We start from the raw sequence: 11445 nt of genomic DNA, 5'->3' as shown, positions 1-11445 counted from the left end.
ATTGAAATTGTTATGATAAATTGGATCTCAATCATAAAATTTTATTTTTCATAAACAGAGCTAAGATGTTGGGGATCTGAAAATTATTATTACTTAAAAAAAAAAGAAAAAGAAAAAAAAAAGATTAAAAACCATCGAAAATGACCTAAACTTAAAAATAATGCACTTTACATTATTCAAGAAAATGTTCGTTGGCTTTTTAAAAAAACAAAGATTAATTATTGATTGCAAATTTATTTATAAATTTAAGAAGAAAATAAGGTAATAATTATAATAAACGTGTAATTTCTGAATAAAATAAAGTGTAAATAATTATACATCATAAAGATAAATGAGAATTTAATTAATCTTTAGTTACAACATTTAAGAACATCTAAATTGTATTTTAATATCTAATTTTTTTGTTGGTCTTTTTAAAATAAAAAGAAATAAATTTTTAAATCTTGTTTACGTTAAGACTTGTTATTGGAGTATGTTTAAAATAGTAAGATTCGATGCAAAATTTTCAATAATTTATGAAGAAAAAACTAATTTACAAGCAAAATGCTGGTATAATGAAAAACATCCATCAAAATTCATAAAAAAAGGGGGGGGGAGGGAAATATGAATAATATCAAATAAAGCCAAAAATTGCTAAGGAGAAAAACTTTACGAACATTATTTTGCTGGAGTTTTACTGGACAAAAAATATAATTTTATTCTAAAAACTTTAATAAATTAAAATGTGTTTAGTCGTCAATTGTACTTTCTCTTTTTCTAAATACCTGGGGGCCTGTACTCTCCTTTGCGCACCATACGACAACACAAATGATTGTTAAGTATCAAACTATGAAGTAAAAGTAAAATCTGACTTAGTTTTTTGATCACTCATCTAGACTGCTCTTACTCTTATTTTTATTCATGCATCGAATAATAATACTTCGTTCAATGAATGAAGATGATTGTTGTATATATTTTTAACAGTCATTTTTGGATGTTTGTTTTCTTAAGTTAAGGAAAATGGGCTTAAATAGACAAAAGACACCACACTCTGTAAAAAAGAAATTGGTACTCAAATATCGCGTAACTTTCTTCGTTTTTGACGAAATCGTATCCTGATATATATACTCCGAGCAAAAATTTCATCAAAGTGGCGAAATAACTATCGTCACTTTTTCGAGGAAACGAATTTTGTCAAAATTAAAGAAATATTTCGTTATTCTATTTTTTTTCCTTCAAAAACATAAAAAACAACAGCCTCGAAATGCTTAATGTATCTTACATGTCTAGTAATCATTTTATCATAGGCCCCTAATAAGTGGATCAACGTCACCCCGACAAAACAAGAAGATCAGATAAAACAGAGAGGTAAATTACAGTTTGTCTATGTAAAGAACTCCCCAAGCCATTCGTCTGGAATAATGGCGATGACTATGGTTACGAGGTTTAACTATTTCAAGTAGGAGTGTTTTTATTTTACATTTTATAACAGTCGTTGAACAGCCGACCTAATTTTTAGGTATACGACTGCTAATGTTCAACTCCGTAGCCTTGTAAGTTTGAACTCAATCCACAAGACTAGGGAGCTTCTGGATTAAATACTTGAAGAAATTTGCCTTCGCGGAGGACTTTTCGATGGAACTAACCCACATTTGCGTTACATGGAGAAGAAGACCACGAGAACCTCCCACGGTTAGCCTGACGGCGAGGGGACTCTAACCCGTGATCCGTCTACCACTGAGGATATTTTACGCGGTCGTGCAAGCCGGATGCTGAATTCGTATCGACCAGCCATCGTTGGAATTCGAACTTGGTTCACTTCATTGGAAGGCGAATGCTCTATCCCCTGAGCCATCCCGGCTCCAGTAGGGGTGTTTGGTCATTATTTACGACAGTTTTTGGCTCGGATAGGCGAGAGAAAGGGAATCAGGGGAGAGAGAAGAATCCCCTCTTCGAAATGCGCTATTTCTTGGTTTGATAGCAGCAGACGGCCTTAAACTTGCAGCGAGGGGAGTTCTTTCTATAGACAAACTATACACCTATACGCGAAGCGGGTTTTGAATCCGGGATCTTCCTGGTACGAAGCCAACTCATCCACCAGCATATAGCCGGTTAGCGCATTTCGTCTCCCATAATGCATTAGGATGAGGTTTCGAGTTGAGAAAACATTTTCGTCATATATTTGAGAGCTCGCGTTTCGTGACAAATTACGCACTTTCGTGACAAAATGATTCTATAAATTAACGAAATACAGTTGAAGGATTGCTGAATCGTCAAAAATGAGAGATTTATTTCAGAGAGGGCGGGACTAATGAGGTCAAAGTTGTGGCAAAAAATATGTAATAGTTAACTGTGGACTACTGTGGACATTCAATTTTAGAAAAATAATGTTTGTAGAATAGTAGTCACAAATATATTATTCGGTGTTGCTTTAGAAAAATTGAATACTTAGGAATATAAGACAATCTTAGATCATTTAATGAATAAATGATTGAGTCTTATTTAGATTCGGATCCATTATATAATTTTTTGAACAGAGCTCACTGATTAAACTTTCTGCGATAAGAATGTGGATTAATTACTGACATATGATAATTAATATTGTATTTGATATAATTGCGGTTTTTTTTCTTCACATTTTATTTATTAAATTCGATTTATTCATGCAGAGTGGGAAATTTAGGAAAAAGCTAATACTTTGGACATAAATTAATTTTTTTTTGATTAAAAATGTTAATTGCCTATGCAATTTTATTATTATTTTTTATATCCGTAATAAAATGTGAAATTGGATTCAATTATGCTAAATGCTATTTCAATTAATGTTAAATGAAATTTGATAAATCGATATATAAGTGAAAAGACATATAACTAAAAATTAAATAAATTAATCTAAATTCATGGTAAAAATAATAATTTTGATAGCGTAATACCATTGTTAATTTGGCCCAATAATAATATTGATATAGACAACAATAGAGGCTGTCTTTTTAAGCAACTGGTCTATTGAACACCTGAAATAAGCATCATCTTCTAACTGCTACTTTATCTAGATTTCCTTTCCATAGTTTCATGTAGCAGGAAAAACAACAACACTTATTTAAGTTTCTTTCTTTTTTTTGTTTAAACCAACAATTTTAGCATAGCATAGATTAAGAATGAATTGAGACTGCAATGAAACGACATATTAACGAAAATGACGCATATATGAGAAACTTATAAACGGCGCTTTACTTAATTTCATAGATAAAAAATGACTTGAATAATAAAACAAATCAATAAAATATTTTCTACCAAATACACTTCTTATAAGGTCACTTGTTCTGAAAACAGTCTTTATTTTATTTTATTCATTTTTTGTTTTACATACACTGGTGGACAAAATTAAGAGATGGAAAGCATTTTCGCCCATTCATTCGCACATGCAAGATACCCGCACACCGCTTCATGTGTTTGACAATGGTTCCGTGAATGCCCAGAGGTACAGGCAGGAGGTCCTAGAGCCCTGTCTACGTCTTTTCAGGGGCGCTGTTGGCCCTGAGTTCATTTTTATGGACGACAATGCGCGACCACACAGGGCTCTCATGGTTGATGAGTATCTGGAAAGCGAGAATATTCAACGAATGGATTGGCCAGCCAAATCCCCTGACCTGAATCCTATTGAGCATGCTTGGGATGCTCTTGGGAGAGCTATTGCGATGCGCCAACCTCCCCTCAGAACCATTCTGGAGTTAAAAATGGCTCTGGTGGAAGAATGGGAGGGTCTTCCATAAGTCCTCCTTAACTCCTTATCAACAGCATGCATACTCGTTGTGCATGCTGTCTGTCTGTCAGGGGTGACCATACACCATACTAGAGGCAACACACACTGTACAAGTCTCACTTTTATTGTCATTTTTTATCCTTAAGTTCAGACTACATTGAATTTATTGTCAATAGGTCTTGCCAGTGAATGGCACTTTCATTTTTGTTTTGCATACTTTATTATCATGAAATAAGCTATATCCATACCAAATTTCATTTATTTATAATCAGTATTTTTTGAGATATTTGGGAAAATGTCTTTCATCTCTTAATTTTATCCACCAGTGTAGTTGGAATATTATTCAATGATTCTTTAATATTTACGTTATTACCAACACGAGAAAGGTATATTCCAAAAATATTAAAAGCGGTTGTATAAGACAGCGGTTCCTGCGAGTTAGGGCCTTTTTTATTTTAACAAATTCTGAAACCTAGGTCAACCCAATGTATTTATCGTTTCGGTTATTTTTATGAAATTATTAAATGTAAGAAAATTGACGAAATTAAAAATAAAAAAAAATTCTATCCATTTCTATAATTATTTCTTATTTTATTTTTGCATAAGTACTTTAAAATGACGTATAAATATTTTTATTCATAATAGAAGTAAATGCTTATAAGTATATAAAATTAATCGAACTTCAACTAAACAAAAAGACAGTTATAGGTGAAAAAAATAATAAATTTCATTCTTTTCAATAAATGGTTCCAAATTATTATTATTTCCTTTTTTTCCTAGCATATTTACAACTGCTAATGCTTTTTAAGTCGGGGTTCCGCCAAAAAAAGTTCAATCATTTAGTGTTCCGTAACCGAAAAAAATTGGGAGCCGCTGGTGTAAGATATATAATCGCGACCACTATTTAAATTTTTTTTTTTTTTTTTTACTCCACTAGAAGGCTTTGCCCCTTATTCGCTTCACTCACCAACTCTCATGGTTGCTTCTTACTCATCGATTTTTTTCTCTTAAAATTCGATTAAAAAAATATTTTTGTTTATAAAAATCTGATTGTTATAAATTCATGTAAGAACACTTTTTATTTGTTAATATGCTAATCGCATTGAAATAAACGAAATAAACAACTGTAAAATATTGAAAAATAAATAACTGTACTTAAAATAAATAACAGCTCATTTTTGATCTTTCCGAAAATTGCAACACAATAAAAGTAATAATTGAAAAGTAATATTTCTTATCATCAATATACATAACGACAAACTTAGAACTGTTTAAATTGGAAAAAATTTTCATCGCTCTTAAAAAAACTCATTCCAAATGTTAATATTTATATCAGAAAACATCTAATCTCAATATCTTTTTAATTATTATTATATTCAATCATTTATGTTACTTTTGACTTTAAGCTAAGTACGATCTTAAAAAATGAAGATCTCGGGAGAGAATAATAAATGTTTCAAAGACAATGGATAAATAGTCATTATTTGTAGAAAAAAAAAGTGAAAAAAATTTGCGAATAAAGATCTTAAAATTGCAAATACTTTCGAAGAAAAACTCGCGCTGAGTTTATAAATAATAATGGTTCTTTCAACATGTTTTCCTTCCGTTATTACATTTCAAAGGGTTCTAGTTCGGTTCGAACTTTATCTTTTACTACAAGTTTAACTAATTTAAGAGACAAGATTTAAAAAAAAAATAGAACGCCAGAATTGTCAAAATCTTTTGGCTCTAGTAGAACAATTTATTTAAATGAATTTTTACGTTGCGTTGTTTACTATGTGATTAGCGTTGAAAACCATAGATTTAACCCTTCAGAGACGTAATAATTGAGAATTCTCGAACTAATAATTGAATGTTAATTTCTTATTTCATCGTACTCCTTATAGTCTTTGCATATTTTTCTACATACCTTTGTTATATGAAATCTCTAAATTATATGGTTTTTGGGCCACAACAAAATGAATCGTAAAACAAATATAAAGAGAAAAAATATCCCCCCCCCCCAAAAGAAAAGCATTTAATTTGCAATGAATTTCGGAAAAACTGGGATATTGAGGGAAAGAAACCATGAGATAGAAAGGAAAAAAAGAAACCATAAATGAAGATTTAGCACGTCGAATCTCAACTTTGTAATTAACAATTCTACGACCAGCATAGTAATTTTTACTAAAAGCTTAGCAATAGATAATTCTCGAATGCTAAATTTTTTGATTCTATCGTTGTCCCTGTTCATTTCTTCAAACACCTTCGTGATATAAAGTTTCTAAGTCTTAAGGTTATTGCGCAACAGAGAAAAATGTAACGTAAATTAATTAATGTGAGAATAATTCCTAATTATTCTCAAGAATATAAGCATCGAGTGTTAAATATTTTGATTCTATTGCTGTCCCTGTTCATTTCTTCAAACACCTTCGTGATATAAAGTTTCTAAGTCTTAAGGTTATTGCGCAACAGAGAAACATGTAACGTAAATTAATTAATGTGAGAATAATTCCTAATTATTCTCAAGAATATAAGCATCGAGTGTTAAATATTTTGATTCTATTGCTGTCCCTGTTCATTTCTTCAAACACCTTCGTGATATAAAGTTTGTAAGTCTTAAGGTTATTGCGCAACAGAGAAAAATGTAACGTAAATTAAATAATGTGAGAATAATTCATAATAACTCTCAGGAATATAAGCATCGAGTGTTAATTTTTTTTTTATTCTATCTGTTCATTTTTAGTTCTAGTCCCTGTTCATTTTTCCACGCACCTTCGTAATATGAAGTCTCTAAATCTTAAGGTTATTGCACAACAGAGCAAAATGTAACACAAATCAAATAATATAAGAATAATTCGCAAAACAAGAATTTAATATGCAATGACTTTCGAACAAATTGAAATGTAGGAAAAAAAAATGGCGTGAAGTTCATAAATAAAAAGGGCCCATTAAGCAAGTCAAATTTCAACTCTGCATAACAATTTTTTACTTTAGGTTTAGCAGTTAATAATTAGGTTTAGCAGTTAAACTATAAATATCGAATGTAAAATTTCTTTTTATTCCACCCTGCTTGCAATTTTCTACCTACCCACCATCGTAATTTCAAATTTCTAAGTCTTCTAGTGTTGGAGCAGCAAAGCAAAATGTAGCAGTAAATTATTTTTTTTAACGGCAAAAACAGCGGTGACCACGCTTACAATTTTTTTAAAAGAGATGCTTGACAAGAATTATAAAATTATATAAACATTATTGCTAATTTTTAGGGAGTACCTTGTTTATACAGGATGTTTGTTAATGTTCTGTCTCAATATATCGCTGGTTCAAAACTAAAACGACACTTCTGTACTCACTTCTCATGTTATTTCAATGAGAAGTGAGTGCAGAAGTGTCGTTTTAACTTTGAACCAGCGATATAGTTTTTGAATCATCAGGAGAAACAAAACTCGCAACTTAATATTTAAGTGAGACTTTTCTTTAAAAAATAAAACCGTTATCAGACTCTGCTCTATCAATATCGAGGCTAAAAAAAAAAAAAAAAAAAACTTTCTAAAGAAAGACGCATTCCAATCCCTCTGAACATATAAATTAGTTTGTGACGATTTTAATCCATCCATAGCTTTGCTTGATCTCAGTATTGATTGACCAAAGTCTGATAGCCTTTTATTAGATACTTGAATATTACACTTGTGACCTTTTTTATAAATATTTTTTTCCTGCTTTTATCAAGGATTCGAAAAATACACAATAAATGCGGTCCTTAAAAAATACCCTACATATACATACATGTACCCTCATTGATTTCGCGTAAAAATTTTTTTAGGCAGGTAGATACTTTATTTACGTACTAGGGCCGCACAATGGGCTATTGGCGACAGTCTGGGAAACATTCCCGAGGATGATCTAAGCACATACCATCGCAATTTTGATCTCTTGCAGGGGGGATGGCTCCCCTGCTTTGGTAGCCTGGTGACCTGCGCGATATGTTTAGCACTTTACGGTGGAACAGTCTTACAAGGACCGATACCTCGCACCCTCGGTCACTACTCGCAGGCTGATCAAAGTGGTCACCCACCCGCTTACTAGCCGCAGCCAGTCAGGCTTGACTTCGGTGTTCTACTGGGAACTGTGTCTTTACGATCAGTCAACTGTGGGACAATATATTTTTAGAATTTTTGCGAAAATTAAAGCTACAATTTTTGTATATCAGGAGTCACACACTAATAGTTAAGTAAAAAAAAATGGTTATGAGACTATGTCTAAAAATATCGAAATCCATCAGAGCAAAGGAGGGATCAAAATCATCAAAATCTTGCTTATAGAAGAGCAAAACTAAATCTGGTTTCCAAAGAAAGAGAATACCTTCCAATCCCATTAAACAAAAAGCAGGTATTTGGAGATTTAAATCCTTCTTTCTCTTTCTTTGGCCTTAATATTTATTGGTCACAGTTTGATAAATTTTTTCCCTATAATTAAATATTAACTTGTTCCCCATAATGTGAATAGTTCTTTATTTTATAGTTTGTAAACGTTTTAAAAATGTACATTAAAGGTGGTCAATACGGAACACCCAGTATGAATTAGGTTCAGGGAGAGGCTGAACATTATTTTAGTTTTCATGCCTCTTTTAATTCCTTGAACGTCTTATTATCCTATTCTCCTAGACAAAATAATATTTTAAGAATTATATGTTGGTTCTACGAAATCATGATTCATCTGAAATGGCTTCTATTCTGAAAAATCAGCTTTAAATACTCAGAAGGCACTTCGTAAACATGAATATCAGTTTATTTACTTATATAAAAAAGTTTAGTTTCTGGCTAAATTCTTTATGTCTTAACAATTTAATCACCCATGAAAAACTTGTTTTCAAAAGAGGATGAATTAACTAAGTCTCTTTTGAACTAGTTCGTAATAGAGCTTTTATGTAATATTTTCAATTGAGAAAGTTTAGAATAAAACTCATTACGTTTCAAGATAAGCGAGTCTGATAAACAAGTTGATGCAATGATTCGTATTGAATGGAGTTTCCAGAACCCTTTTCTTCTTAAATTCTTCAAAATAGTTATTTTATTTGACTCTGAGAATGAAAGAATGATTACGAAATCTTATTTGCTTTTCTTTTATGCTGGACTTCGGAATAAACAGATGCGAAGTAAAAGCTTAAAAATAATTTTTTGAAATGAGTTTAATTTCTTTTTTCTTCTTCTTCGAAATAGTAGGGGAGAGTGGGGTCAATTGTAACAGGGTACGATTGTAACAGAGCAAAAATTTCGAGTGTCGGGTCCTAGATTTGGTTCCTAGGTGGCGCACAAGGTGTATTTAATGAATCTACATGTACACCCCTGATGGCAACCATTTTTATGTACTTTTGAAAGAGTTACATCACAAAAGATATTTTCGCGCTACGTAAGTACTTTTTTTGGTATTAGAATATTATATTGTAACAAAGTAATTTTGTTTAAACAAATAAAAATTAGTAATCGAATATGTAAGTGGACACCTTAATTAATATTTCAATAAAAAAAGATTAGTTTTGCTAATTAACTAGCATTGTTTTTAACAAATGAAGCTGAAATGGCGTCTTGGGGACGATTGTAACAATAAGTAAAGGGACTATTGTAACAGCTGAAAATAAATAATCTTATGTTTACAAACCATTACTTAACTCTTTAAGAACCACCAATAGTTTCCTATATCATTTATATTATGTTGCATGTGCATTATTTTATTTGTCACCTTTCACAGCATAAATTAAATTTTTAACCCCTTAAAGTTAAAAGTCTAACCCTTTAGGTCTCTGCTCATTATTATTTTTACTCCTAAAATATCACTACTATTTTGATCAATAAAAATATATATATCACAACTATGATAATATGTATAATTAACTATGTTTTAGTTGAATTTATGAGCTGTTACAATTGTAAGTGGGGACAATTGTAACAAGTGCACGACTGTCAAAAATTGTTAATAACTAATATAATAACATTTAAAATCAGATATTTATTTATTTTTTCTGTTAGAGGATAGTCTACTTTACTCGTCTGTCAATTAATACTAATAATATATTGGATTTTTTGTTAGTTAAAAATAGTTAAGTAAAAAATGTTACAATTGACCCCACTCTCCCCTATAATTTAAAAATTGTTGTATTTACATCAATGATACAAATATTTTAAAATAAATAAACAAAAAATCTCTATGAGCTAGACAGGGTAACTACGAACTTTAGAAAAGATCAATAGTAGTAGTAAATTTCTTGTTAATGCTAATACGAATTTCTTTCCTTTTTTTCTTTTTTTTTTAAGTTCCCTTCACTGTTAGAAATTCTGAACCACGCTGTACCAAAAACTGGTATTTATTTGCTGGCTACATATATTGGAGCTCAATTTCACCATATTTTGGTATTTTTACTAGCTCTAAATATCAGTAGAAGGTTATACCAAAAGTAGGTGCTTTGAAAAAACAAACACCTATTTTCATTCTTTCTTTCATAAAATCAGAGGATGGTTGCCCCATTATTAGGTATTTTTAAAGCACCTAAATGCAGGCCAAGTTTGGTAGTTACCGTTGCAAAACTATTTACCGTAAGGTTATTTTATGATATTTCTTTAACCATTTTATATCACCAACCAAATTAAAAAGGCAACATAAAAGGCATGAACTTTAATCAATGCAAATAAAATATTTTACCAACTTAAATAAGTTGATACTTGAAACAACATGATGCATTAGTCGTTCCGTACAATCAGACTGTTTGCTTTTCGACTTATTTGTTGATGACCTGATAAATCTCCTGATTGAAGAAAGCGTAAAAGTTTTTATGTATATAGATGATCTTGTCTTGTGGACTTCCAACACTAAGATGATCAGTCTGCGTAGGGACCGAGGGTTTGCGGTATTGGACCTCGCTAAACTGTGCTACCGTAAAGTGCTCAACTTGCCTTCGCAGGTCGTCGGGCTACCGAAGCAGGGGTGCCATCCCCTCCGCAGAGGATCAAAATTGTGATGGCATGTCTTTGGATCATCCTCCGGGATGTTTCCCAGACCGTCGCCAATAGCCCACTGTGCAGCTCTAGTGTGACGTAAATTAACAACAACAACACTAAGAAGACAGCATTTCAAACTTTAGAAAATATACTGAACAACGCTATGATTAAGTTTTATTCCTGGTGTGTAGATGATAATGCGTTTGTCAATGCAGAGAAAGCAGTGCACTAGTTTTTCTCATTATGTTACAAGCAATTAGAGCTACAAATACTATATAACAATATTGGTTTCCAACGTAGTGAGAGTGATAAATAAATGGGAGTGACCGTTGACCGTAAACTCACTTGGAAAAATCATATCGAGGATATAAATAAAAAAAGTTTGAAAGCGAATGTTCTTGCTTAGACGCTCATCAAGAGTGAGAAGGAGATGTGAATCCTCCATCCTTCATACCACCTTTAAAATGTTTATTAAACCATTATTGACGTATTTAAATGCATCAATGACAATGGCTTCCCAAAGCCAAATAGATAAAATAGAGCTAATTAAAATCCGTTGCCTTCATCTGGTCATTGGGATAGTGAAGTCTACATCAATTGATGAACTGATGAACTGAACACTGATGGCTGTAAGAAATCAACATTAAAGATGTATCAGAAATTAATATGATAGTCTCATAGTGCTCAGTTGACTGTCTCCCACTCTTTCTCTTGCTGGTTAAAGATTCAAGA

This window comes from Parasteatoda tepidariorum, chromosome 10 (assembly GCF_982258835.1).
Source record: "Parasteatoda tepidariorum strain Cologne lab strain chromosome 10, Ptep-v5.0, whole genome shotgun sequence".
Lineage (NCBI taxonomy): Eukaryota > Metazoa > Arthropoda > Arachnida > Araneae > Theridiidae > Parasteatoda > Parasteatoda tepidariorum.
The sequence above is the reverse complement of the archived record's forward strand: the minus strand, read 5'-3'. Positions refer to the sequence as shown.